Here is a 27,272-nt window from a genome sequence, read left to right on the forward strand (position 1 = left end):
TCAACATTAACGTTCGGATCAAGACTAACGTGGACATCAAGACTATCATGAGGATCAAGACTAGCTTGGGGATCAAGACTATCATGGGCATCAAGACAAGCGTGAGCATCAAGACTAGCGTAGGGATAGAGACTAGCACGAGCATAAAGACTAGGGTTGGAATCAAGACAAGCATGGTGTTCAAGACGGGTAAGAATCAAAACTAGCGTTGGTATCAAAACTAGCGTGGGGATCAAAAATAGGGTAATGATCAAGACTAGCGTGGGGATCGAGACTAGAGTTGAGATCAAGATTAGCTTTCGGATCAAGACTAGAGTTAGGTTCAAGACTAGCGTTGGGATGAGAATGAAGACTAGCGTAGGGATCAAGACTAACTTAAGAATCAAGACATGCGTGTGAATCGAGACTAATGTGTGGATGGAGACTAGCATGGGAATCAAAACTAGCATGGTGATCAAGACTATCACGGGCATCAAGACTAGCGTGAGCATGTGACCTAGCATGGGGATCAAGACTAGCAAGAGGATCAAGACTAGGATAGGGAGATGACCAGCATGAAGATCAAGACTAGCGTGGGGATGAAGACAAGCATGAAAATCAAGACTAGCCTGGGGATCAAGATTAGCGTGGGTATCAAGACTATCATGGGTTCAAGAAGAGCGTGGGGATCAACACAAGCATCAGGATCAAGACAAACATTGGCATCAAGACTAACGTGAGCATGAAGATTAGCCTCGGGATCAAGACTAGAATGAGGATCAAGACAGGCGTGGGGATCAAGACTAGCATAAGGATCAAGACTATCATTGGCATCAAGACTACCGTGAGCAAGATGACTTGTATGGGGATCAAGACTAGCATGAGGATCAAGACAAGCGTAGGGATCAAGACCATCATGGAGATCAAGACTATCTTGGGAAGGAAGGCTAGCATAATGATCAAGACTAGCATGGGGATCAAAACTAGCGTGGGTATCAGGACTATAGCGTGGATCAAGACTAGCATGAGGATCAAGACTATCGTGGGGATCAAGACTAGATTTGGTATCAACATTATCGTTCGGATCAAGACTAGCATGTACATCAAGACTATCATGAGGATCAAGACTAGCTTGGGGATCAAGACTATCATGGGCATCAAGACAAGCGTGAGCATCAAGGCAAGCGTAGGGATAGAGACTAGCAAGAGGATAAAGACTAGGGTTGGAATCAAGACAAGCATGGGGCTCAAGACGGGTATGAATCAAAACTGCGTTGGTATCAAAACTAGCGTGGGGATCAAAACTAGGGTAGGGATCAAGACTAGCGTGGGGATCAAGACTATAGTTGGGATCAAGATTAGCTTTGGGATCAAGACTAGAGTTAGGATCAAGACTAGCGTTGGGATGAGAATGAAGACCAGCGTAGCGATCAAGACTAACTTAAGAATCAAGACATGCGTGGGAATCGAGACTAATGTGGGGATGAAGACTAGAATGGGGATCAAAACTAGCATGGTTATCAAGACTATCACGGGCATCAAGACTAGCGTGAACATGTAGCCTAGCTAGGGGATCAAGACCAGCAAGAGGATCATGAATAGCATAGGGAGAAGACCAGCACGGAGATCAAGACTAACGTGGGTATGAAGACAAGCATAAGGATCAAGACTAGCCTGGGGATCAAGACAAGCATAAGGATCAAAACTAACTTGGGGATCAAGACTATCATGGGGTTGAAGTCGAGCGCGGGGATCAAGACTAGCATCAGGATCAAGACAAACATTGGCACCAAGACTAGCGTGAGCATCAAGATTAGCCTTGGGATCAACACTAGAATGAGGATCACGACTAGCGTGGGGATCAAGACTAGCATAAGGATCAAGACTATCATTGGCATCAAGACTAGCGTGAGCAAGATGACTTGTGTGGGGATCAAGACTAGCATGAGGATCAACACAAGCGTAGGGATCAAGACCAGCATGGAAATCAAGACTAGCTTGGGAATGAAGACTAGCATAATGATCAAGACTAGCATGGGGATCAAGACTAGCGTGGGGATCAGGACTAGCGTGGGCTTCAAGAATAGGGTGGGGATCGCAACTAGTATAAGTATCAAGACTATCATTGGAATTAAGACTAGCGTGAGCAACAAGATTAGCTTGAGGATGAAGACTAGAATGATGATCAAGACCAGCGTAGGGATCAAGACTAGCATGGGGATCAAGACTAACATGGGAATCAAGACTATCGCATGGACCAGGACTACCTTGAGGATCAAAACTAGTGTTGGGATCAAGACTAGAGTGAGGACCAAGTTTAAACGTTGGGTTCAAGTCTAGCATGGTGATGAAGACAAGCGTGGGGATCAAGATAAGCATAAGGAAAAGACTGGCTTGGGTATCAAGACAAGCATAAGGAAAAGACTAGCGTGGGGATCAGGAAAAGCATGGTGATGAAGACTAGCGTGGTGATCAAGACTATAGCGGGGATTAAGACTAGTATGAGGATCAAGACTATCGTAGGGATCAAGATTAGAGTTGGCATCAAGATTAGCGATGGGATCAAAACCAGCGTGGACATCAAGACTAGCATGAAAATCATGACTAGCTCGGGGATCAAGACTATCATGGGCATCAAGACAAGCGTGAGCATCAAGACTAACATAGGGATAGAGACTAGCACGAGGATAAAGACTAGGGTTGAGATCAGGAGAAACATTGGGTTCAACACAGGTATGAATCAAAACTAGCGTGGGCATCAAAACTAGCTTGGGGATCAAAACTAGCGTAGGGATCAAGACCAGCGTGGGGATCAAGACTAGAATTGGGATCAAGATTAGCTATGGGATCAAGACTAGAGTTAGGATTAATACTAGCGTTGGGATGAGGATGACGACTATCATAAGGATCAAGACTAACATAAGAATGAAGACTAACGTGGGGATCAAGACTAGCGTGGGGATCAAGACAAGCGCGGGAAACAAGACTTTCGTGAGGATGAGATATAGCATGTGGATAAAGACTAGCATGGTAATCAAGACTAGTGCGGGGGATTAAGACTAGCTTGAGGATCAAGACTAGCGACGTGATTAAGACTAAAGTTCCTATCAAGATTAGCAGTAGGATCAAGACTAGCATTGACATCAAGACTAGCATGAAATTCAAGACTAGCATGGGGATCAAGACTATCATGGGCGTCAATACAAGCGAGAGCAACAAGACTAGCGTAGGCATGGAGACTAGCTCGAGGATAAAGACTAGGGTTGGGACCAAGACAAGCATTGGGTTCAAGATGTTGATCCCACGCTAGTCTTCATCATCGTGCTAGTCTTGATCCCAACGCTAGTCTTGTTGCTCACGCTTGTCTTAATGCCCATGATAGTCTTTTCCCAACGCTGGTCTTGATTCCTACGCTCGTCTTGATTCTCATGTTAGTCTTGATGCCCACGCTAGTCTTGATTCTCAAGCTAGTCTTGATCCCAGCACTAGTATTGAACCACATGCTAGTCTTGATGCTCGTGATAATCTTGATCATTATGCTAATCTTGATCTCCACTCTAGTCTTGTTCACCATGCTAGTCTTGTTCCCCATGGTAGTCCAGATCCCCACGCTAGTCATGAGCCCCACGCTAGTCTTGATCCTCATGCTAGTGTTGATCCCCACGTTAGTCTTCATTATCGTTCTAGTATCGATCCCTATAATAGTCTTGATGCTAGTCTTGATCCCCAAGCTAATCTTGATCCCCACTCTAGTCCTGATCCCTACGCAAGTCTTGTTTTCCGCGCTTGTCTTGATCCCCACGCTAGTCTTTATCCCCACACTAGTTTTGAACCGCATACTAGTCTTGATCCTCACGCTAGTCTTGATGCTCACGCAAGTCTTGATGCCCTAGATAATGTTGATCCCCACGCTAGTCTTGATCCCCATGCTAGTCTTGATCCCCATACTAGTCTTGATCCCCGCGCTAGTCTTCATCCCCACACTAGTCTTGATTCCCACGCTGGTCTTGATCGCCACGCTTAGTCTTGATTCTCATGCTAGTCTTGATGCCCTCACTAGTCTTCATCCTAACGCTAATCTTGATCCCCACTATAATCTTGATCTCCACGCTATTCTTGATCCTCATGCTAGTCTTGATCTCCGCGCTAGTCTTTATCTTCATGCAAGTCTTGATCCCCATACTAGTCTTGATCCCCATACTAGTCTTGATCCCACGTTAGTCTTGATCCCCACGCTAGTCTTGATCCTCATGCTAGTCTTGATCCCCAAGCTTGTCCTGATCCCCACGTTAATCTTGATCCTACGCTAATCTTGATCCCCACGCTAATCCTGATTCCCAAGGAAGTCTTGATTTCCGCGCTAGTCTTGACCCCCACGCTAGTCTTGATCCCAATGCTAGGTTTGATCCCCACGGTAGTATTGATCCTTTTGCTATTCTTGATCCCCACGCTTGTCTTGGTCCCCACGCTAGTCTTTATCCCCAGACTAGTTTTTAACCTCATTCTAGTCTTGACCTCAACGCAAGTCTTGATCCCCACGCTAGTCCTGATCCCCAAGCTAGTCTTGACTCTCATGCTAGTCTTGATATCCACGCTAGTCTTGATCCCAAAGCGAACCTTGATCCCCACTGTAGTCTTGATCCCCACGCTAGTCTTGATCCTCATGCTAGTCTTGATCCCTGCGCTAGTATTGATCCGCACGCTAGTTTGATCCCCACTCTAGTCTTCATCCCCAAGCTTGTCTTGATCCAAACGCTAATATTGATCCTCATGCTAGTCTTGATCCTCACGCTTGTCTTGATCCCCACGCTAGTCTTGATCCCTACGCTAGCCCTGATTCCCACGCAAGTCTTGTTTCCCACTTTTGTCTTGATCCCCACGCTAGTCTTGATACCCACTATAGTCTTGATCCCCACGCTAGTATTGATCCTTATGTTAGTCTTGATCCCCACGCTTGTCTTGGTCCCACGCTAGTCTTTACCCCCACGCTAGTTTTGAACCGCATACTAGTCTTTATTCCCATGCTAATTTTGAACCCATACTTGTCTTAATCCCCACGCTAGTCTTAATGCTCACGCAAGTCTTGATGCCGTATATAGTCTTCATTCCCACGCTTGTCTTGATCCTCGTGCTAGTCTTGATCCCCATAATAGTCTTGAGCCATGCGCTGGTCTTTATCCCCATGCAAGTCTTGATCCCCATACTAGTCTTGATCCCCACACTAGTCTTGATTCTCATTGTAGTCTTGATGCCCTCGCTAGTCTTCATCTTAACGTTATTTTTCATCCCCACTATACTCTTGAACTCAACGCTATTCTTGATCCTCATGCGAGTCTTGATCCCAGCGCTATTCATTATCTCCATACAAGCCTTGATCCCCATATTAGTCTTGATCCCCATACTAGTCTTGATTCCCACGCTAGTCTTGATCCCCACACTAGTTTTGATCCTCACGCTAGTCTTGATCCCCATGCTTGTCTTGATCCCCACGCCAGCCTTGATTCTCATGCTAGTCTTGATCCCCAAGCATGTCCTGATCCCCACGCTAGTCTTGATCATCACGCTAACCTTGATCCCCATGCTAATCCTGATTCCATGTAAGTCTTGATTCCCGCGCTAGTCTTGATCCCCACGCTAGGCTTGATCCCCACAGTAGTATCGACCCTTTTGCTAGTCTTGATCCCCACGCTTGTCTTGGTCCCCACGCTAGTCTTTATCCCCACGCTAGTTTTTAACCCAATACTAGTCTTGATTTCCACGCTAGTCTTGATCCCCACGCTAGTCTTAATGATCACCCTAGTCTTGATGCCCTAGATACTCTTGATCCTCTTACTTGTCTTGATCCCCACGCTAGTCTTGATCGTTATGCTAGTCTTGATCCCCACGCTATTTTTGATGCTCATCGTAGTCTTATGCCCATGATAGTCTTGATCCCTACGCTAGTTTTATTCCAAAACCTAGTCTTCATTCTCATGCTAGTCTTGATTCTTTTGCTAGTCTTGATCCCATGCTAGTTTTAGTCCCAACCCTAGTCTTCATTCCCATGCTAGTCTTGATTCTTATGCTAGTCTTGATCCCCACGCTAGTCTTCATCGTCATGCTAGTCTTGATCCCCACGCTAGTTTTGATGCCCATGATAGTCTTGCTCCCCTCTCTAATCTTGATACGCACGCTAGTCTTGATCCCCACGCTAGTCTTGATCCCCATGCATGTCTTGGTCCCCTAGCTAGTCTTCAACCGTATGCTAGTCTTCATCCCCACGCTAGCCTTCATCATCATGATCGTCTTGTTCTCCACGAAAGATTTCATCCTCATGCTTGTCTTGATCCACAAGGTAGTCTTGATCCCCAATCTAGTCTTCATCCTCATGCTAGTCTTGATCCCCACGCTAGTTTTCATCCTCTTGCTACTTTTGATCCCCAAGGTAGTCTTCATCCTCATGCTGTTCTTGATCCCCACGCTAGTCTTCAACGTCATGCTAGTCTTGATCCACAAGGTGGTCTTGATTCCCACGCTAGTCTTCATCCTTATGCTAGTCTTGTTCCCCATGCTAGTTTTCGTCCTCATACTACTCTTGATCCCCACGCTAATCTTCATCCTCATGCTATTCTTAATCCCCACGCTATTCTTCATCCTCATGCTATTCTTGATCCCCATGCTAGTCTTCATCCTCATGCTAGTCTTGATACCCACGCTATTCTTGATGCTCAAGCTAGTCTTGATGCCTATGATAGTGTTGATCCACACGCTAGTCTTGATCCCCTCGCTGATCTTGATCCCCACGCTAGTCCTAACCCTTATGCTAGTCTTGATCCCCACGATAGTCTTAATCCTTATGCTAATCTTGATCCCTGCGCTAGTCTTGATGCTCACGCAAGTCCTGACGCCCATGCTAGTGTTGATCACCACGCTAGTCTTGATTCTAACGACCGTTTTGATGCATACGACGGTCTTGATACCCACGCCAATCTTGATCCCTACGTAAGTCTTTATCCTCATGCTAGTCTTGATAACCACGCTCGTCTTCATCTTCATGCTAGGTTTTATCCCGAAGATAGTATTGACCCATTTGCTCACGCTTGTATTGACGCTTATGATAGTCTTGATCCACACACTAGTCTTGATCCCAACGCTTGTCTTGATACCCACGGTAGTCTTGATCCTCATGCTAGTCTGGATCCCCAAGCTAGTCTTCATCCTCATACTAATCTTGATCCCCACTCTAGTCTTGATGCTCACGCAAGTCTTGATGCCCACGCTAATGTTGAGCCCACGCTAGTCCTGATGTTCATGACAGTCTTGATGTCCATTAGAGTCTTGATCCCCATGCTCGTCTTCATCCCCACGGTAGTCTTAGTTCTAATATTCGTCTTCATCCCCATGCTAGTCTTGATCCCCACGCTAGTCTTCATCCTCATGCTATTGTTGATCCCCACGCTAACTTTGATGCCCATGATAATCTTGATCCTTATCCTAGTCTTGATCCCCAAGCTAGTCTTTATCCCCAAGCTAGTCTTGATTCTTATGCTAGTCTTCATCCCCATGCTAGTCTTCATCGTCATGCTAGTCTTAATCCTCACGCTAGTCTTGATCCCCATGCTAGTCTTGATCCCAATGCTGGTATTGATCCCCACGATAGTCTTAATTCTCATGCTAGTTTTGATAACCACGCTAGTCTTCATCCTCATGCTAGTCTTGATCCACATGGTAGTCTTGATCCCCAAGCTACTCTTTATCATCATGCTAGTCTTGATCCGCACGCTAGTCTTTATCCTCATGCTACTTTTGATCCACATGCTGGTCTTGATCCTCACGCTAGCCTTGATCCCCACGCTAGTCTTGATTCTTATGTTAGTCTTAGTCCCTACGCTAGTCTTGATTCCCATGTTGGTCTTGATCCCCACGCTAGTCCTGATCATCATGGTAGTCTTGATCACCGCGCTAGTTTTCCTGCTCACGCGAGTCTTGATGCGAATGATAGTCTTGTTCCTTATGCTAGTCTTGATCCTCGTCCGAGTCTTGATTCCCATATTGGACTTGATCCCCACGCTAGTCTTGATCCTCATGCTAGTCTTGATCCCAGCGCTAGCTTTCCTGCTCACGCTAGTCTTGATGCCAATGGTAATATTACTCCTTATGCCAGTCTTGATCCCCACCCTAGTCTTGATCCTCATTCTAGTCTTGATGCCAATGGTAATCTTGTTCCTTATGCCAGTCTTGATCCCCACCCTAGTCTTGATCCTCATTCCAGTCTTGATCCCCAAGATAGTCTTGATGCTCACGCTAATCTTCATGCCAATGATTGTCTTGATGCTGATGTTCGATTTCAACCCTACGCTAGTCTTGAACCCCGTGGTAGTCTTTATCCCCGAGGTAGTCTTGATCCCCACGTTAGTGTTGATCCTTTTGCTAGTCTTGATGTCCATGCTAGTCTTTTCCCCCACGCTAGTCTTGATCCTTATGCTAGTCTTGATCCCCACGCTAGTGTACATGCTCATGCTGTTTTTGATGCCCGCGAATGTCTTGATCACCACGCTAGTCTTGATCCCCATGCTAGTATCCATCTCCATATTAGTCTGAATCCCCACGCTTGTCTTGATTCTTAAGTTAGTCTTGATCCCCACGCTAGTCTTCATCCTCAAGCTAGTCTTCATCCCCACGCTAGTCTTAATACCTATGATCTTGATCCTTATGCTGGTCTTCATCCCCACGTTAGTTTGCATCCCCATACCAGTCTTGATCCTTATTCTAGTCATTATCCTAACGCTAGTCTTGATCCCCACACGAGTCTTGATCCCCAAGCTAGTCTTCAACGTCATGGTAGTCTTGATCCACAAGGTAGTCTTGATTCTCACGCTAGTCTTCATCCTCTTGCTAGTCTTGATCCCTATGCTAGTTTTCATTCTCATACTACTCTTGATCCCCACGCTAGTCTTCATCCTCAAGCTAGTCTTCATCCCCACGCTAGTCTTAATACCTATGATCTTGATCCTTATGCTGGTCTTCATCCCCACGTTAGTTTGCATCCCCATACCAGTCTTGATCCTTATTCTAGTCATTATCCTAACGCTAGTCTTGATCCCCACACGAGTCTTGATCCCCAAGCTAGTCTTCAACGTCATGGTAGTCTTGATCCACAAGGTAGTCTTGATTCTCACGCTAGTCTTCATCCTCTTGCTAGTCTTGATCCCTATGCTAGTTTTCATTCTCATACTACTCTTGATCCCCACGCTAGTCTTCATCCTCATGCTATTTTTGATCCCCACTCTAGTCTTCATCCTCATGCTAGTCTTGATCCCCATGCTAGTCTTCATCTCCATGCTAGTCTTGATATCCACGCTACTCTTGGTGCTCACGCTAGTCTTGATGCCTATGATAGTGTTGATACACACGCTAGGCTTGATCCCCACGCTTGTCTTGAACCCCATGATAGTCTTGCTCCCCACGCTAGTCCTGACCCTTACGCTAGTCTTGATTCCCACGCTAGTCTTGTTTCCCATGGTAGTCTTCATCCTCATGCTATTCTTGATCGCCACGCTAGTCTTCAACGTCATGGTAGTTTTCATCCACAAGGTAGTCTTGATCCCCACGCTAGTCTTTCTCCTCATGCTAGTCTTGACCCCATGCTGGATTTCATCCTCATACTACTCTTGACCCCCACGCTAGTCTTCATCCTCATGCTATTCTTGATCCCCATGCTAGTCTTCATCCTCATGCTAGTCTAGATCCCCATACTAGTCTTCATCCTCATGCTAGTCTTGATACCCACGCTACTCTTGATGCTATGATAGTGTTGATCCACACGCTAGTCTTGATCCCCACGCTTGTCTTGAACCACATGATAATCTTTATCCCCGCGGTAGTCTTGATCCCCACGTTACTCTTGATCCTTTTGCTAGTCTTGATATCCATGCTGGTCTTTTCCCCCACGCTAGTCTTGATCCTTATGCTAGTCTTGATCCCCACGCTAGTGTACATGCTCATGTTATTTTTGATGCCCGCGATAGTCTTGATCACCACGCTAGTCTTGATCCCCATGCTAGTATTCATCCCCATATCAGTCTTAATCCCCACGCTTGTCTTGATTCTTAAGTTAGTCTTGATCCCCACGCTCGTCTTCATCCTCATGCTAGTCTTCATCCCCACGCTATTCTTAATACCTATGATCTTGATCCTTATGCTGTTCCTCATCCCCACGCTAGTTTGCATCCCCATGCCTGTCTTGATCCTTATGCTAGTCTTTATCCTCATGCTAGTCTTGATCCCCACACAAGTCTTGATCCCCACGCTAGTCTTCAACATCATGGTAGTCTTGATCCACGAGGTAGTCTTGATCCCCACGCTAGTCTTCATCCTCATGCTAGTCTTGATCCCCTCGTTAGTTTTCATCTTCATACTACTCTTGATCCCCACGCTAGTTTTCATCCTCATGCTATTCTTGATCCCCACGCTAGTCTTCATCCTCATGCTAGTCTTGGTCCCCATGGTAGTCTTGATGCTCACGCAAGTCGTGATGCCCATGCTAGTGTTGATCACCACGCTAATCTTGATTCTAACGACCGTTTTGATGCCCACGATGGTTTTGATACCCACGCCAATCTTGATCCCTACGTAAATCTTTATCTTCATGCTAGTCTTGATCTCCACGCTACTCTTCATCTTCAGCGCTATCTTGACCCATATGTCTTGATCCCACGCTAATCTTGATCCTTATGCTTGTCTTGATCCCAGCCTAATCTTCATCCTTATGCTTGCTTCATCCCACGCTAGTCTTGATCTCCATGTGGTCTTCTCCCTATGCTATCTTGATCCTCTGCTAGTCTTATCCCAGCTAGCTACATGCTCACGCTAGTCTTGTGCCCTGATATCTTGATCACCATGCTAGTTTTGATTCCCAAGCTAGTCTTCATACCACATTAGTTCAATCCCACTATGTCTTGATTCTAAGTTAGCTTGATCCTACGCTAGTCTTCATCTCACCCAACGCTAGTCTTGATCCTAAACTCTAGTCTTGATCGTGAAGGTAATCTTGAACCCAACTCTAGTCTTGATCCCCTCGATTGTCTTGATGCTTACCCTTGTTCTGATCCCCACGCTAGTTTTGATACCCACGATAGTTTTGATTCATACCAGTCTTGAACCCGATGCTTGTCTTTATCTAAACCCTATTCTTTTTCCTCGTGCTAGTCTCAATTCCTACGCTAATCTTGATCCTCACGATTGTCTTGATGCCAATGATAGTCTTGATCCCAACGCTGGTCTTGATCTTCATTCTAGTCACGATCCCCAAGCTAATCTTGATGCTCACGCTAGTCTTAATTCCAATGATAGTCTTGATCCTTATGCTAGTTGTCATCCCCACCCTATTCTTGAACCCCATGCTAGTCCTGATCCCCACGCTAGTCTTCATCTCCATTCTAGTCGTGATCATAAAGCTAGTCTTCCTTCCTGATCTATTCTTGATTTCAATGCTGTTCTTGATCTCTACGCTTATCTTGATCCTCATCCTATTCTTGATCACCACACAAGTCATCTTGCTCACGGTAGTCTTCATGCTTATGATAGTCTTGATCCTTATGCTAGTCTTGATCCCCACGCTTGTCTTGATCCTCATTCTAATCTTGATCCTGAGACTAACCTTGATGCTCAGGCTAGTTTTAATGCCAATGTTTGTCTTGATCCTGATGCTAGTCTTGATCCCAACGCTCTTCCTGAACCCCATGATAGTCTTGATACCCACGCTAGTCTTGATCCTTATGCTTGTCTTGATCCCAGGCTAGTCTTGATCCTTTTGCTTGTCTTGATCCCCACGCTTGTCTTGATCTCCATGCTGGTCTTCTCCCTACGCTAGTCTTTGATCCTCTTGCTGGTCTTGATCCCCAGGCTAGTCTACATGCTCACGCTAGTCTTGATGCCCGTGATAGTCTTGATCACCATCCTAGTTTTGATTCACATGCTAGTCTTCATCCCACATAAGTCTCGATCCCCACGCTTATGTCTGATTCTAAGTTAGTCTTGATCCCCACGCTAGTCTTCATCATGCTTGTCTCACCCCAACGCTAGTCTTGATCCTAACTCTAGTCTTGATCACAAAGGTAATCTTGAACCCAACTCTAGTCTTGATCCCCACGCTAGTCTTGATCCCTACCCTAGTTTTGATCCCCACGCTAGTTTTGATACCCACGTTAGTTTTGATTCATACCCGTCTTGAACCCATGCTTGTCTTGATCCCAACCCTAGTCTTTATCCTCGTGCTAGTCTCTATCCCTACGCTAGTCTTGATCCTCACGCTTGTCTTGATGCCCATGATAGTCTTGATCCCCACGCTGGTCTTGATCCTCATTCTAGTCATGATCCCCAAGCTAATCTTGATGCTCACGCCAGTCTTAATGCCAATGATAGTCTTGATCCTTATGCTAGTTGTCATCCCCACCCTAGTCTTGAACCCCATGCTAGTCCTGATCCCCACGCTAGTCTTGATCACCATGCTAGTCGTGATCATTAAGCTAGTCTTCCTTCCCAAGCTATTCTTGATCTCCATGCTAGTCTTGATCCCTACGCTTATCTTGATCCTCATGCTAGTCTTGATCCCCACACAAGTCATCTTACTCACGGTAGTCTTCATGCCAGTGATAGTCTTGATCCTTATGCTAGTCTTGATCCCCACCCCTGTCTTGATCCTCATTCTAGTCATGATGCCGAGGCTAATCTTGAGGCTCACTCAAGTTTTGATGCCAATATTTGTCTTCATCCAGATACTAGTCTTGATCTCAGCGCTCATCTTGAACCCCCTGATAGTCTTGATCCCCACGCTAGTCTTGATCCTTATGCTGGTCTTGATCTCCAGGCTAGTCTTCATTCCCACGCTAGTCTTGATTTTCATGCTGGTCTTCTCCCTATGCTATTCTTGATCCTCTTGCTAGTATTGATCCCCAAGCTAAGCTACATGCTCACTCTAGTCTTGATGCCCGTGATAGTCTTGATCACCATGCTTGTTTTTATTCCAAGCTAATCTTTATACCAAAATTAGTCTAGATTCCCACGTATATCTTGATTCTCAGTTAGTCTTGATCCCTACGCTAGTCTTCACTCTCACCCCAACGCTAGTCTTGATCCTAACTCTAGTCTTGATCGTAAAGGTAATCTTGAAACCAACTCTAGTCTTGATCCTTATGGTAGTCTTCATGCCTAACCTTGTTTTCTTCCCCACGTTAGTTTTGATACCCACGCTAATTTTGATTCATACCAGTCTTGAACCCGATGATTGTCTTGATCCCAACCCTAGTCTTTATCCTCGTGCTAGTCTCTCTCCTTACGCTAGTCTTGATCCTCACGCTTGTCTTGATGCCCATGATAGTCTTGATCCCCACGCTGGTCTTGATCCTCATTCTAGTCACGATCCCCAATCTATTCTTGATGCTGAGGCTAGTCTTAATTCCAAAGATAATCTTGATCCTTATGCTAGTTGTGATCCCTACCCTAGTCTTGAACCCCATGCTAGTCCTGATCCCCACGTTAATCTTGATCCCCATGCTAGTCATGATCATTATGCTAGTCTTCCTTCCCAAGCTAGTCTTGATCTTCATACTGGTCTTGATCCCTACGCTTGTCTTGATCCTCATGCAAGTCTTGATCCCCACACAAGTCATCTTGCTCACGGTAGTCTTCATGCCAATGATAGACATGATCCTTATGCTAGTCTTGATCCATGTGCCTGTCTTGATCCTCATTCTAGTCATGATCCCGAGGCTAGTCTTGATGTTCACGCTAGTTTTGATGATAATTTTTGTCTTGATCCTGTTGCTAGTCTTGATCCCCGCGCTCATCTTGAAACCCACGCTAGTCTTCATCCTTATGCTTTTCTTGATCCCCGGGCTAGTCTTGATCCGTATGCTTGTCTTCATCCCCACGCTAGTCTTGATATCATTTGTGGTCTTCTCCCTGTGCTAGTCTTGATCCTCTTGCTAGTCTTGATCCCTACGCTTATCTTGATCCTCATGCTAGTCTTGATCCCCACACAAGTCATCTTACTCACGGTAGTCTTCATGCCAGTGATAGTCTTGATCCTTATGCTAGTCTTGATCCCCACCCCTGTCTTGATCCTCATTCTAGTCATGATCCCGAGGCTAATCTTGATGCTCACTCAAGTTTTGATGCCAATATTTGTCTTCATCCAGATACTAGTCTTGATCCCAGCGCTCATCTTGAACCCCTTGATAGTCTTGATCCCCAGGCTAGTCTTGATCCTTATGCTGGTCTTCATCTCCAGGCTAGTCTTCATTCCCACGCTAGTCTTGATTTCCATACTGGTCTTCTCCCTATGCTATTCTTGATCCTCTTGCTGGTATTGATCCCCAAGCTAGGTTACATGCTCACTCTAGTCTTGATGCCCGTGATAGTCTTCATCACCTTGCTTGTTTTTATTCCAAGCTAATCTTTATACCAACATTTGTCTAGATCCCCACGTATGTCTTGATTCTCAGTTAGTCTTGATCCCTACGCTAGTCTTCACTCTCACCCCAACGCTAGTCTTGATCCTAACTCTAGTCTTGATCGTAAAGGTAATCTTGAAACCAACTCTAGTCTTGATTCCTACGCTAGTCTTGATGCCCAACCTTGTTTTCATCCCCACGTTAGTTTTGATACCCACGCTAATTTTGATTCATACCAGTCTTGAACCCGATGATTGTCTTGATCCCAACCCTAGTCTTTATCCTCGTGGTAGTCTCTCTCCTTACGCTAGTCTTGATCCTCACGCTTATCTTGATGACCATGATAGTCTTGAACCCCACGCTGGTCTTGATCCTCATTCTAGTCACGATCCCCAATCTATTCTTGATGCTGAGGCTAGTCTTAATTCCAATGATAGTCTTCATCCTTATGCTAGTTGTGATCCCTACCCTAGTCTTGAACCCCATGCTAGTCCTGATCCCCACGTTAGACTCTATCCCAATGGTAGTCATGATCATTATGCTAGTCTTCCTTCCCAAGCTAGTCTTGATCTCCATACTGGTCTTGATCCCTACACTTGTCTTGATCCTCACGCAAGTCTTGATCCCCACACAAGTCATCTTGCTGACGGTAGTCTTCATGCCAATGATAGACATGATCCTTATGCTAGTCTTGATCCCCACGATTGTCTTGATCCTCATTCTAGTCATGATCCCGAGGCTAATCTTGATGTTCACGTTAGTTTTGATGCCAATTTTTGTCTTGATCCTGATGCTAATCTTGATCCCCGCGCTCATCTTGAACCCCATGATAGTCTTGATCCCCACGCGAGTCTTGATCCTTATTATTGTCTTGATCACCGGGCTGGTCTTGATCCTTATGTTTGTCTTCATCCCCACGCTAGTCTTGATCTCTATTGTGGTCTTCTCCCTATGCTAGTCTTGATCCTCTTGCTAGTCGTGATCCCCAGGCTAGGCTACATGCTCACGCTAGTCTTGATGCCCTTGATAGTCTTGATCACCATGTTGGTTTTGATTCCCAAGCTAGTCTTCATATCCACATTAGACTCGATCCCCACTTATGTCTTGATTCTAAGATAGACTTGATCCCTACGCTAGTCTTCATTCTCACCCCAACGCTAGTCTTGATCCTAACTCTACTCTTGATCACAAAGGTAATCTTGATCCCAACTCTAGTCTTGATCGCCACCCTAGTCTAGATCCCTACCCTTGTTTTGATCCCCACGCTAGTTTTGATACGACGTTAGTTTTGATTCATACACGTCTTGAACCACATTCTTGTCTTGCCCAACCCTAGTCTTTATCCTCGTGCTAGTCTCTATCCCTATGCTAGTTTTGATACTTACGCTTGTCTTGATGCCTATGATAGTCTTGATCCCCACGCTGGTCTTGATCCTCATTCTAGTCATGATTCTATGCTCACGCTAGTGTTCATGCCAATGATTGTCTTGATCCTTATGTTAGTTGTGATCCCCACCCTAGTTTTGAACCCCATGCTAGTCCTGATCCCCACGCTAGTCTTGATCACCATGCTAGTCTTGATCATTAAGCTAGTCTTCCTTCCCAATCTATTCTTGATCTCCATGCTGGTCTTGATCCCTACGCTTGTCTTGATCCTCATGCTAGTCTTGATCCCCACACAAGTCATCTTGCTCACGGAAGTCTTGATGCCAATTATAGTCCTGATCCTTATGCTAGTCTTGATCCCCACCCCTGTCTTGATCCTCATTCTAGTCATGATCCAGAGGCTAATCTTGATGCTCACGCAAGTTTTGATGCCAATGTTTGTCTTGATCCAGATACTAGTCTTGATCCCCGCGCTCATCTTGAACTCCATGATAGGCTTGATCCCCACGCTAGTCTTGATCCTTATGCTTGTCTTGATCTCCAGGCTAGTCTTGATCCTTATGCTTGTCTTCATTCCCACGCTAATCTTGATCTCCATGATGGTCTTCTCCCTATGGTAATCTTAATCCTCTAGCCAGTCTTTATCACCAAGCTAGGCTACATGCTCACGCTAGTCTTGGTGCCCGTAATAGTCTTGGTCACCATGCTTGTTTTGATTCCCAAACTAGTCTTCATACCAACATTAGTGTAGATCCCCACGTATGTCTTGATTCTAAGTTAGTCTTTATCCTTACGCTAGTCTTCACTCTCACCCCAACGCTAGTCTTGATCCTAACTCTAGTCTTGATCGTGAAGGTAATCTTGAACCCAACTCTAGTCTTGATCCCCTCGATAGTCTTGATGCCTACCCTTGTTCTGATCCCCACGCTAGTTTTGATACCCACGATAGTTTTGATTCATACCAGTCTTGAACCCGATGCTTGTCTTTATCCCAACCCTAGTCTTTATCCTCGCGTTAGTCTCTATCCCTACGCTAGTCTTGATCCTCACGCTTGTCTTGATGCCAATGATAGTCTTGATCCCAACGCTGGTCTTGATCTTCATTCTGGTCACGATCCCCAAGCTAATCTTGATGCTCACAGTAGTCTTAATTCCAATGATAGTCTTGATCCTTATGCTAGTTGTCATCCCCACCCTATTCTTGAACCCCATGCTAGTCCTGATCCCCACGCTAGTCTTCATCTCCTTTCTAGTCGTGATCATAAAGCTAGTCTTCCTTCCTGAGCTATTCTTGATTTCAATGCTGGTCTTGATCTCTACGCTTGTCTTGATCCTCATCCTATTTTTGATCACCACACAAGTCATCTTGCTCACGGTAGTCTTGATGATTATGATAGTCTTGATCCTTATGCTAGTCTTGATCCTCACGCTTGTTTTGATCCTCATTCTAATCTTGATCCTGAGACTAACTTTGATGCTCAGGATAGTTTTAATGCCAATGTTTGTCTTGATCCTGATGCTAGTCTTGATCCCAACGCTCTTCTTGAACCCCATGATAGTCTTGATACCCACGCTCGTCTTGATCCTTTTGCTTGTCTTGATCCCCAGGCTAGTCTTGATTCTTTTGCTTGTCTTGATCCCCAAGCCTGTCTTGATATCCATGCTTTTCTTCTCCATACGCTAGTTTTGATCCTTTTGCTGGTCTTGATCACCAGGCTAGTCTACATGCTCACGCTAGTCTTGATGCCCGTGATAATCTTCATCACCATCCTAGTTTTGATTCACATGCTAGTCTTCATCCCACATTAGTCTTGATCACCACGCTTATCTTGATTCTTAAGTTAGTCTTGATCCCAACGATAGCCTTCATCCTCATGCTTGTCTTCATCCCAACGCTTGTCTTGTTACTAGTTCTAGTCTTGATCCAAAAGGTAATCTTGATCCCATTTCTCATCTTTTTCCCCACGCTAGTCTTGATTCCCACGCTAGTTTTGATCCCCACGCTAGTCTTGATTCCCACGCTAGTTTTGATCCCCACTCTTGTTTTGAGACCAACGCTATTTTTGATTCATACACGTCTTGAACCCCATGCATGTCCTGATACCAACCCTAGTCTTTATCCTCCTGCTAGTCTCTATGCCTATGCTACTCTTGTTGCTCTCGCTTGTCTTGATACCCATGATAGGGTTAATCACCGAGCTTTTCTTGATTTTCATGCTATTCTTCATGTCCACGGTTGTCTTGATCCCATCGCTAATCTTGATACCAACTCTAGTCTTGATCCCCACGCTAGTCTTGATCCTCATGCTAGTCTTGATCCCCGCTATAGTCTTGATCCCTACTCTAGTCCTCCCCACCATGCTTTTCTTGATCCACATGTTTTTTTCCTTATGCTTGTCTTGATCCCCGAGCTAGTCTTTTCCTTATTCTTATATTGATCCCCACGCTTGTCTTGATCACCACGCTAGTCTTGAACCCAATGTTTAAACTTGATCCCCACTCTAGTCCTGATTCCCACACTAGTCTTGATCCTCAAGCAAGTCTTGATCCTTATGCTTGTCTTGATCCCTACTCTGGGTTTGATACTAATTCTTGTCATGATCCCCAAGCAAATCTTGATGCTCACGCTAGTCTTAATGCCAATGATAGTCTTTATCCTTATGCTAGTTGTGATCCCTTGAACCCCATGCTAGTCCTGATCCCCACGTTAATCTTGATCCCCATGCTAGTCATGATCATTATGCTAGTCTTCCTACCCAAGCTAGTCTTTATCTCCATACTGGTCTTGATCCCTACACTTGTCTTGATACTCATGCAAGTCTTGATCCCCACACAAGTCATCTTGCTCACGGTAGTCTTCATGCCAATGATAGACATGATCCTTATGCTAGTCTTGATCCCCGTGCCTGTCTTGATCCTCATTCTAGTCATGATCCCGAGGCTAATCTTGATGTTCACTTTAGTTTTGATGCCAATTTTTGTCTTGATCCTGTTGCTAGTCTTGATCCCCGCGCTCATCTTGAACCCCACGCTAGTCTTGATCCTTATGCTTGTCTTGATCCCCGGGCTAGTCTTGATCCGTATGCTTGTCTTCATCCCCACGTTAGTCTTGATATCTATTGTTGTCTTCTCCCTGTGCTAGTCTTGATCCTCTTGCTAGTCTTGATCCCTACGCTTATCTTGATCCTCATGCTAGTCTTGATCCCCACACAAGTCATCTTACTCACGGTAGTCTTCATGCCAGTGATAGTCTTGATCCTTATGCTAGTCTTGATCCCCAGCCCTGTCTTGATCCTCATTCTAGTCATGATCCCGAGGCTAATCTTGATGCTCACTCAAGTTTTGATGCCAATATTTGTCTTCATCCAGATACTAGTCTTCATCCCAGCGCTCATCTTGAACCCCTTGATAGTCTTGATCGCCACGCTAGTCTTGATCCTTATGCTGGTCTTGATCTCCAGGCTAGTCTTCATTCCCACGCTAGTCTTGATTTCCATGCTGGTCTTCTCCCTATGCTATTCTTGATCCTCTTGCTAGTATTGATCCCCAAGCTAGGCTACATGCTCACTCTAGTCTTGATGCCAGTGATAGTCTTGATCACCATGCTTGTTTTTATTCCAAGCTAATCTTTATACCAACATTAGTCTGGATCCCCACGTATGTCTTGATTCTCAGTTAGTCTTGATCCCTACGCTAGTCTTCACTCTCACCCCAACGCTAGTCTTGATCCTAACTCTAGTCTTGATCGTAGAGGTAATCTTGAAACCAACTGTAGTCTTGATCCCTACGCTAGTCTTGATGCCTAACCTTGTTTTCATCCCCACGTTAGTTTTGATACCCAAGCTTGTTTTGATTCATACCAGTCTTGAACCCGATGATTGTCTTGATCCCAACCCTAGTCTTTATCCTCGTGCTAGTGTCTCTCCTTACGCTACTCTTGAATCTCACGCTTGTCTTGATGCCCATGATAGTCTTGATCCGAACGCTGGGCTTGATCCTCATTCTAGTCACGATCCCCAATCTAATCTTGATGCTGACACTACTCTTAATTCCAATGATAGTCTTGATCCTTATGCTAGTTGTCATCCCCACACTATTCTTGAACCCCATGCTAGTCCTGATCCCCACGCTAGTCTTGATCACCATGCTAGTCGTGATCATTAAGCTAGTCTACCTTCCCAAGCTATTCTTGATCTCCATGCTGTTCTTGATCCCTACGCTTGTCTTGATCCTGATCCTAGTTTTGATCCCCACACAAGTCATCTTGCTCACAGTAGTCTTGATGCTTATGATAGTCTTGATCCTTATGCTAGTCTTGATCCCCACGCCTGTCTTGATCCTCATTCTAATCTTGATCCTGAGACTAATCTTGATTCTCAGGCTAGTCTTGATGCCAATGTTTGTCTTGATCCTGTTGCTAGTCTTGATCCCAACGCTCTTCTTGAACTCCATTATACTCTTGATACCCACGCTCGTCTTGTTCCTTATGCTTGTCTTGATCCCCATGCTAGTCTTCATCCTTTTGCTTGTCTTGATCCTCACACTTGTCTTGATATCCATGCTGGTCTTCTCCCTACGCTAGTTTTCATCCTTTTGCTGGTCTTGATCAACAAGCTAGTCTACATGCTCACGCTAGTCTTGATGCTCGTGATAATCTTGATCACCATCCTAGTTTTGATTCACATGCTAGTCTTCATCCCCACATTAGTCTCGATCCCCACGCTTGTCCTGATTCTTAAGTTAGTCTTGATCCCTACGATAGTCTTCATCCTCATGCTTGTCTTCATCCCAACGCTAGTCTTGTTCTTAGATCTAGTCTTGATCCCAAAGCTAATCTTGATCCCATTTCTCATCTTTATCCCCACGCTAGCCTTGATTCCCACGCTAGTTTTGATCCCCACGCTTGTTTTGAGACCAACGCTAGTTTTGATTCATACCCGTCTTGAACCCCATGCATGTCCAATCCCAACCCTAGTCTTTATCCTCGTGCTAATCTCTATGCCTATGCTAGTCTTGTTGCTCTCGCTTGTCTTGATGCCCATGATAGGGTTAAACCCCGAGCTTCTCTTGATTTTCATGCTAGTCTTGATGTCAACGCTCGTCTTGAACCCATCGCTAATCTTGATACCAACTCTAGTCTTGATCCCCACGCTAGTCTTGATCCTTATGCTAGTCTTGATCCCCGCTATAGTCTTGATCCCTACGCTAGTCCTCACCCCCATGCTTTTCTTGATCCACATGTTTTTTCCTTATGCTTGTCTTGCTCCCCGAGCTAGTCTTTTCCTTATGCTTAATTTGATCCCCACGCCTGTCTTCATCACCACGCTAGTCTTGAATTCAACGTTTAAACTTGATCCCCATTCTAGTCTTCATTCCCATACTAGTCTTGATCCTCAGGCTTGTCTTGATCCTTATGCTTGTCTTGATCCCCACGCTGGGCTTGATCCTAATTCTAGTCATGATCCCCAAGCAAATCTTGATGGTCACGCTAGTCTTAATGCCAATGATAGTCTTGATCCTTATGCTAGTTGTGATCCCTACCCTATTCTTGAACCCCATGCTAGTCCTGATCCCCACGTTAGTCTTGATCCCCATGCTAGTCATGATCATTATGCTAGTCTTCCTTCCCAAGCTAGTCTTGATCTCCATACTGGTCTTGATCCCTACGCTTGTCTTGATCCTCATGCAAGTCTTGATCCCCACACAAGTCATCTTGCTCTCGGTAGTCTTCATGCCAATGATAGACATGATCCTTATGCTAGTCTTGATCCCCACCCCTGTCTTGATCCTCATTCTAGTCATGATCCCGAGGCTAATCTTGATGTTCACGTTAGTTTTGATGCCAATTTTAGTCTTGATTCTGATGCTAGTCTTGATCCCCGCGCTCATCTTGAAACCCATGATAGTCTTGATCCCCACGCTAGTCTTGATCCTTGTGCTTGTCTTGATCCACGGGCTAGTCTTGATCCGTATGCTTGTCCTCATCCCCACGCTAGTCTTGATCTCTATTTGGTCTTCTCCTTGTGCTATTCTTGATCCTCTTGCTAGTCTTGATCCCCAGGCTAGGCTATATGCTCACGCTAGTCTTGATGCCCGTGATAGTCTTGATCACCATGCTGGTTTTGTTTCCCAGGCTAGTCTTTACACTCACATTAGTCTCGATCCCCACGTATGTCTTGATTCTAAATTAGACTTAATCCCTAAGCTAGTCTTCACCCTCATCCCAACGCTAGTCTTGATCCTAACTCTACTCCTGATCACAAAGGTAATCTTGATCCCAACTCTAGTCTTGATCGCCACGCTAGTCTAGATCCCTACTCTTGTTTTGATCCCCACGCTAATTTTGATACGACGTTAGTTTTGATTCATAACCGTCCTGAGCCAAATCATGTCTAGCCCAACCCTAGTCTTTATCCTCTTGCTAGTCTCTATCCCTACGCTAGTTTTGATACTCACGCTTGTCTTGATGCCCAAGATAGTCTTGATCCCCACGCTGTTCTTGATCCTCATTCTAGTCATGATCGTCAAGCTAATCTTGATGCTCACGCTAGTGTTCATGCCAATGATTGTCTTGATCCTTATGCTAGTTGTGATCCCCACCCTAGTCTTGAACCCCATGCTAGTCCTGATCCCCACGCTAGTCTTGATCACCATGCTAGTCTTGATCATTAAGCTAGTCTTCCTTCCCAATCTATTCTTGATCTCCATACTGGTCTTGATCCCTACGCTTGTCTTGATCCTCATGCTAGTCTTAATCCCCACACAAGTCATCTTACTCACGGTAGTCTTCATGCCAATGATAGTCTAGATCCTTATGCTAGTCTTGATCCCCACCCCTGTCTTGATCCTCATTCTAGTCATGATCCAAATGCTAATCTTGATGCTCACACAAGTTTTGATGCCAATGTTTGTCTTGATCCAGATACTAGTATTGATCCCCGCGCTCATGTTGAACCCCATGATAGTCTTGATCCCCACGCTAGTCTTCATCCTTATGCTTGTTTTGATCTCCAGGCTAATCTTGATCCTTATTCGTGTCTTCATTCCCACGCTAGTCTTGATCCCCATGCTGGTCTTCTCTCTATGCTGGTCTTGATCCTCTTGCTAGTCTTTATCCCCAAGCTAGGCTATATGCTCACGCTAGTTTTGATGCCCGTGATAGTCTTGATCACCATTCTGGTTTTTATTCCCAAGCTAGTCTTCATACCAACATTAGTCTAGATCCCCACGTATGTCTTGATTCTAAGTTAGTCTTGATCCTTAAGCTAGTCTTCACTCTCACCCCAGCGCTAGTCTTGATCCTAACTCTAGTCATGATCGTAAAGGTAATCTTGAACCGAACTCTAGTCTTGATCCCCACGCTAGTCTTGATGCCTACACTTGTTTTGATCAGCACGCTAGTTTTTATACCTATGCTAGTTTTCATTCATACCAGTCTTGAACGCGATGATTGTCTTGATCCCAACCCTAGTCTTTATCCTCGTGCTAGTCTCTATCCCTACGCTAGTCTTGATCCTCACGCTTGTCTTGATGCCCATGATAGTCTTGATCCCCACGCTGGTCTTGATCCTCATTCTAGTCACGATCCCCAAGCTAATCTTGATACTCAAGCTAGTCTTAATTCCAATGAGAGTCTTGATCCTTATGCTAGTTTTCATCCCCACCCTATTCATGAACCCCATGCTAGACCTGATCCCCATGCTAGTCTTGATCACCATGCTAGTCGTGATCATTAAGCTAGTCTTCCTTCCCAAGCTATTCTTGATCTCCATGCTGGTCTTGATCCGTACGCTTGTCTTGATCCTCATTCTAGTCTTGATCCCCACACAAGTCATCTTGCTCACGGTAGTCTTGATGCTTATGATAGTCTTGATCCTTATGCTAGCCTTGATCCCCACGCTTGTCTTGATCCTCATTCTAATCTTGATCCTGAGTCTAATGTTGATGCTCAGGCTAGTCTTGATGCCAATGTTTGTCTTGATCCTGATGCTAGTCTTCATCCCAACGCTCTTCTTGAACTCCATGATAGTCTTGATACACACGCTCGTCTTGATCCTTATGCTTGTCTTGATCCCCAGGCTATTATTGATCCTTTTGCTTGTCTTGATCCCCACGCTTGTCTTGATATCCATGCTGGTCTTCTCCCTACGCTAGTTTTGATCCTATTGCTGGTCTTGATCCCCAAGCTAGTCTACATGTTTACGCTAGTCTTGATGCCCGTGATAATCTTGATCACCGTCCTAGTTTTGATTTACATGCTAGTCTTCATCCCCACATTAGTCTCGATCCCCACGCTTGTCTTGATTCTTAAGTTAGTCTTGATCCCTACGATAGTCTTCATCCTCATGCTTGTCTTCATCCCAACGCTAGTCTTGTTCCTATCTCTAGTGTTGATCCCAAAGCTATTCTTGATACCATTTCTCATCTTTTTCCCCACGGTAGTCTTGATTCCCACGCTAATTTTGATCCCCACCCTTGTTTTGAGACCAACGCTAGTTTTGATTCATACCCGTCTTGAACCCCATGCATGTCCTGATCCCAACCATACTCTTTATCCTCGTGCTAGTCTCTATGCCTATGCTAGTCTTGTTGTTCTCGCTTGTCTTGATGTCCATGTTAGGGTTAATCCCCGAGCTTCTCTTGATTTTCATGCTAGTCTTGGTGTCCACGCTAGTCTTGAACCCATCGCTAATCTTGATACCAACTCTAGTCTTGATCCCCACGCTAGTCTTGATCCTCATGCTAGTTTTGAACCCCACTATAGTCTTGATCCCTACGCTAGTCCTCACCACCATGCTTTTCTTGATCCACATGTTTTTTCCTTATGCTTGTCTTGATCCCCGAGCTAGTCTTTTCCTTATGCTTATCTTGATCCCCACGCTTGTCTTGATCAACACGCTAGTCTTGAACCCAACGTTTAAACTTGATCCCCACTCTAGTCTTGATTCCCACACTAGTCTTGATCCTCAGGCTAGTCTTGATCCTTATGCTTGTCTTGATCCCCACGCTGGGCTTGATCCTAATTCTAGTCATGATCCCCAAGCAAATCTTGATGGTCACGCTAGTCTTAATGCCAATGATAGTCTTGATCCTTATGCTAGTTGTGATCCCTACCCTAGTCTTGAACCCCATGCTAATCCTGATCCCCATGTTAGTCTTGATCCCTATGCTAGTCTTGATCATTATGCTAGTCTTCCTTCCCAAGCTAGTCTTGATCTCAATTCTGGTCCTGATCCCTACGCTTGTCTTGATCCTCATGCAAGTCTTGACCCCACACAAGCCATCTTGCTCAGGGTAGTCTTAATGCCAATGATAGACATGATCCTTATGGGAGTCTTGATCCCCAAGCCTGTCTTGATCCTCATTTAGTCATGATCCCAAGGCTAATCTTGATGTTCACGTTAGTTTTGATGCGAATTTTTGTCTTGATCCTGATGCTAGTCTTGATCCCCGCGCTCATTTTGAACCCCATAATAGTCTTGATCCCCACGCTAATCTTGATCCTTATGCTTGTCTTGATCCCCGGGCTAGTCTTGATCCTTATGCTTGTCTTCATCCAAACGCTAGTCTTGATCTCTATTGTGGTCTTCTCCCTATGCTAGTCTTGATCCTCTTGCTAGTCTTGATCCCCAGGCTAGGCTACATGCTCACGCTAGTCTTGATGCCCGTGATAGTCTTGATCACCATGCTGTTTTTGATTCCCAAGCTAGTCTTCATATGCACATTAGTCTCGATCCCCACGTATGTCTTGATCCTAAGTTAGACTTGATATCTACGCTAGTCTTCATTCTCACCCCAACGCTAGTCTTGATCCTAACTCTACTCTTGATAACAAAGATAATATTGATCCCAACTCTAGTCTTCATCGCCAAGCTAGTCTAGATCCCTTCCCTTGTTTTGATCCCCACACTAGTTTTGATACGACGTTAGTTTTGATTCATACCCGTCTTGAACCCCATTCTTGTCTTGCCCAACCCTAGTCTTTATCCTCGTGCTAGTCTCTATCCCTACGCTAGTTTTGATACTACGCTTGTCTTGATGTCCATGATAGTCTTGATCACCACGCTGGTCTTGATCCTCATTCTAGTCATGATCCTCAAGCTAATCTTGATGCTCACGCTAGTGTTAATGCCAATGATTGTCTTGATCCTTATGCTAGTTGTGATCCCCACCCTAGTCTTCAACCCCATGCTAGTATTGATCCCCATGATAGTCTTGATCACCATGCTAGTCTTGATCATTAAACTAGTCTTCCTTCCCAATCTATTCTTCATCTCCATGCTGGTCTTGATCCCTACGCTTGTCTTGATCCTCATGCTAGTCTTGATCCCCACACAAGTCATCTTGCTTACGGCAGTCTTGATGCCAATTATAGTCTTGATCCTTATGCTAGTCTTGATCCCCAAACCCTGTCTTGATTCTCATTCTAGTCATGATCACGAGGCTAATCTTGATGCTCACGCAAATTTTTATGCCAATATTTGTCTTGATCCAGATACTAGTCTTGATCCCAGCGCTCATCTTGAACCCCATGATAGTCTTGATCCCCAAGCTAGTCTTGATCCTTATGCTTGTCTTGATCTCCAGGCTAGTCTTGATCCATATGCGTGTCTTCATTCCCACGCTAGTCTTGATCTCCATGCTGGTCTTCTCCCTATGCTAGTCTTGATCCACTTGCTAATATTGATCCCCAAGCTAGGCTACATGCTCACACTAGTCTTCATGCCCGTGATAGTCTTGATCACCATGCTGGTTTTGATTCCCAAGATAGTCTTCATACCAACATTAGTCTAGATCCCCACGTATGTCTTGATTCTAAGTTAGTCTTGATGCCTACGCTAGTCTTCACTCTCACCCCAACGCTAGTCTTGATCCTAACTCTAGTCTTGATCGTAAAGGTAATCTTTAACCCAACTCTAGTCTTGATCCCCTCGCTAGTCTTGATGCCTACCCTTGTTTTGATCCCCACGCTAGTTTTGATACCCACGATACTTTTGATTCATACCAGTCTTGAACCCGATGATTGTCTTGATCCCAACCCTAGTCCTTATCCTCGTGCTAGTCTCTCTCCTTACGCTAGTCTTGATCCTCACGCTTGTCTTGATGCCCATGATAGTCTTGATCCCCACGCTGGTCTTGATCCTCATTCTAGTCACGATCTCCAAGCTAATCTTGATGCTCACGCTAGTCTTAATTCCAATGATAGTCTTGATCCTTATGCTAGTTGTCATCCCTACCCTATTCTTGAACCCCATGCTAGTCCTGATCCCCACGCTAGTCTTGATCACCATGTCTAGTCGTGATCATTAAGCTAGTCTTCCTTCCAAGCTATTCTTGATCTCCATGCTGTCTTGATCCCTACGCTTGTCTTGATCCTCATGCTATTCTTGATCCCCAAACAAGTCATCTTGCTCACTGTAGTCTTGATGCTTATGATAGTTTGATCCTTATGCTAGTCTTGATCCCCACGCCTGT

The sequence above is a fragment of the Panulirus ornatus genome, chromosome 18, assembly GCF_036320965.1.
Source record: "Panulirus ornatus isolate Po-2019 chromosome 18, ASM3632096v1, whole genome shotgun sequence".
Lineage (NCBI taxonomy): Eukaryota > Metazoa > Arthropoda > Malacostraca > Decapoda > Palinuridae > Panulirus > Panulirus ornatus.